The sequence below is a fragment of the Cebus imitator genome, unplaced genomic scaffold (assembly GCF_001604975.1).
Source record: "Cebus imitator isolate Cc_AM_T3 unplaced genomic scaffold, Cebus_imitator-1.0 Scaffold55, whole genome shotgun sequence".
In the NCBI taxonomy this organism is placed as follows: Eukaryota; Metazoa; Chordata; class Mammalia; order Primates; family Cebidae; genus Cebus; species Cebus imitator.
The window spans coordinates 902078-905655 of record NW_016107370.1 but is presented as its reverse complement, the minus strand read 5'-3'; the positions used below and the strand labels follow the sequence as shown (position 1 = coordinate 905655).

The window sequence follows — 3578 nt, the reverse complement described above, 5'->3', positions numbered from 1 at the left end:
AAAAAAAAAAAAAAAAAAAAAAAAAAAAAAACCACCACCAACAAAAAAAGAAGGCTTCCCGGGCAGGTGGCTACACAGACAGTTGTGGCAGAGGTGACCAAAGCCACATAATGTCCATAGTTTGTTCACTTGTCCATGCCAAATGGATAGTGGGGGAGGTGATTAGGAGAAAAATGCAAAGGACTGCTAAGGTGAAAGTGACCAGGCTTGTTCTGGATCTCTATTGATTAAAGCATTATAATAAGTGGAAATCCTACTTTGCCCACGATGCCCATCAGCAGTGCACAGTTGGGGATATCGTGCTTCTTAGAGCTTTACCTGTTCCACGCACAAAGCATTTGAAACATGAACTGGCCGAGATCATTTTCAAAGTTGGAACGGTCATAGATCCAGTGACAGGAAAGCCCTGTGCAGGAACTACCTACCTGGAGAGTCTGTTGAGTTCAGAAACCACCCAGCTAAGCAGACATCTGGAAGAATTCAATATCTCTTCAGCACAGTGAAGGAGGAGTGGAAGAAGGAGCTACAGGGAAAGATTGACATGTTTGTGTTACGGAAAAAGAAATTTTTCTAAGTTTCATTGCCAAAAAAAAAAAAAGGATAGTGAAGAATTGTGTCAGAGGAAGACAAAGTTTTCTAAACTTTCTTAAATGTACTTTCTTGGTCAATTAAAACCTATACATTGAGTACCTATTGTGTGATAAGTTGTTGTGTTAAAAAATAAATGCCATCGGCTGGTGGCGGTGGCTCCCCAGCACTTTGGGAGGCCAACGCAGGCAGATTATGAGGTCAGGAGATTGAGACCAGCTTCACCAACATGGTGAAACCCCGTCTCTACTAAAAATACAAAACTTATCTGGATGTGGTTGTGCGTGCCTGTAATCCCAGCTACTCAGGAGGCTGAGGTAGATCATTGCTTGAACCTGGGAGGCGGAGGTTGCAGTGAGCCAACATCATGCCACTGCACTCCAGCCTGGGCAAGAAAGCGAGACTCCATCCCAAAAAAAAAAAAAAAAAGATATCAATAGAATTGATTCCAGTAGGTTCTGTTTAGTTCTAACAAGCTTGAAAATGTTTGTTAGATTTGACAAATAAATGCATATGAAAACTTAAATGTTGAAATGTTGCCCCTTGTTTCTGATACAATGTATGGAAACAGCTCTATCTTTAGAGTACAATTTTTTAACAGCCATTTCATTCTTAGAATCAATCCTAAGAAATAACTTGATAACAGTGCAAAAATGTATGTTTAAGGAGCTTCATTTTCCCTTGCTGAGATTCTCATTCTTTGAACTCCAGACTTTCTTAGAACTCAAGTGCCAGTTGTCTTTGGATCAAGAGAAGTAATCTCTATCCACATCTGGTTGCTATGTTTCAGATTTGTAAAAGATTGCGCAAGGCTGTAAAGACACAGAACCTGTGAATTACTGTGTTTGGGAAGCACATTCCTTTCTCAGGAAATCATGGGTTTGGTAGTTTAAGTAACAGAGTATAGTCTGTAGGAAAGATACTCCAAGTGCTAAAAAGGAACAATTACAAAGCAAAAAAGTAGACTCATGTTTATGGTGCTGGGCACATGCACCACTGTTCACTGTAAATATCTTTGATTTGTCATCACTTGAGGATCTGGGCATATAAGTAGCCTATCGCCCTCCTCTTCTGTCTCTACGGGGTGTTCCGCTCTTGAGAGTAAGAGCTAACCCAAGAGGGCATTCTTTCAACTAGGTAGCACGTGTGTCACTATCCGTTTGCCCACCCCCATAGGATGCACACCACAAAGAGTGAACCCTGGTGAACTACAGACTTCACGTAAACTAGGGACTTTAGTTAAAATATGTCATTATTGGGGCTGGGCACATTGGCTCACGCCTGTATGACTTTGGGAGGCCGAGGGGGCAGATCACTTGAGGTCAGGAGTTTAAGAGCAGCCTGGCCATGGCAAAACCCTATCTCTACTAAAAATATAAAAATTAACCAGGTGTGGTGGTGGGCACCTGTAGTCCCAGCTACTCAGGAGGCTGAGGCAGAAGAATCGCTTGAACCTGGGAGATAGAGGTTGCAGTGAGCCAAGATCACACCACTGCCCTATAGCCCGGGTGACAGAGTGAGACCCTGTCTTAAAATACATACACACACACACACACACACGTATGTATATACACACGCACGCACACACACACACATATATATATGTATGTATGTATGTATGTATATCTCATTATGGGCTCATCAGTTGTAACAAATGTGCCACTCTAATGCAAGGTGTTAATTGGGTAGACTAAGTCATGGGGCTGAGAGGATATGTGGGAATTCTCTGTACTTGCCACTCCATTTTTCCATAAACCTAAAACTATTCAGTAATAGTCCATTTAAAAAATAGGAAAAGAAAAAATCTATAGAATTGGGAAATTTAGTGCCAGAAAAGACCTCAGCCCTCTTCTGGAGAAACGCAGGGACAGACTTTCCCTGTTCCCCATTCTAGGTTCAGTAGGTTGGGTTCAGGTTCAACAGTCTATTGCTGATAAAAGCATACTGTGAGATTCTGATATGTGGTCACATCTTAGAATCAGTGATCGGGTTGAGAACCCCCACTGACAGTTGATAACTGGAGCCCAGGTGAGGGTGTGACCTGCTAAGTCCATACAGCTCGTGGTACCATGCTAGAGAGTAGAGGATACGTCTCTCCCACTCACTGTCTTATCTCAAGGACCTTCAGAGAGGCCATTGCATTTGAATCTAAAAATTCCTTGAAGCATAAATGTCACAGTTGCCCTGATAGCAACAGCAGCAACACAGGGTGGGTGCAATGGCTCACGCCTGTAATCCCAGCATGTTGGGAGACCAAGGTGGAAGGATGCTTGAGGCTATGAGTTCAGGACCAGCCAGGGTCACATAGCAAGACCCTGTCCCCACAAAAATTAAAAATTAGCAGGGTATGGTGGTACATGCCTATAGCCCCAGCTACACAGAAGGCTGAGGCAAGAGTCACTTGAGCCCGGAAGTTCGAGGATGCGGTGAGTCATGATCATGCTACTTACTGCACCCCAGCCTGGGCCACAGAGTTGACACCCTGTTTCTAAAACAAATAAATAAACAAAAAAACAGAAAACAAAACCAAACAATGTAGACTTCCCCTTTGGAGTACTCCTCTGTCTTTGTTTGGAGAAAATACTTTTTAGCAAGCTGCTTATCTGTGAAGTTGAAGACTTTTTATGACTTTTTCCACTTTTAGTAACAAAGGTGCTCATTGGTTACTGATTCTAGGACATGTTTATTGCAGCTAGACTTACTGGTCCTTATAAATGCTTTCTCTAGAACAAATTAGAATCTATTAAGTGCAGATTTTGAGTGTGGGAATTATGTCTATTAGGTATATTTCTCTTTTTCAGAAATAATTGTTAGACTTTAAAATGTTTGATTTACAGCATATGCTAAAAATCATCTTCCAGCTGGGCGCAGTGGCTCATGCCTATAATCCCAGCACTTTGGGAGGCTGAGGTGGGCAGATCGCCTGAGGTCAGGAGTTTGAGACCAACCTGGCCAACATGGTGAAACCCCCTCTCTACTAAAAATACAAA

The 3578-nt window shown here is 42.4% G+C and overlaps 1 protein-coding gene and 1 pseudogene across 3 annotated transcripts in view; both read left to right on the top strand.

The window, feature by feature from the left end:
- Positions 1 to 3578, top strand: part of ATP8B1 (ATPase phospholipid transporting 8B1) — a 152352-nt gene that overhangs the window by 38494 nt on the left and 110280 nt on the right. The window lies entirely within an intron of this gene.
- LOC108304557 lies at positions 111 to 581 on the top strand (annotated as a pseudogene). Its single transcript, XR_001825301.2, has one exon. The product of XR_001825301.2 is annotated as a 28S ribosomal protein S17, mitochondrial-like (transcript).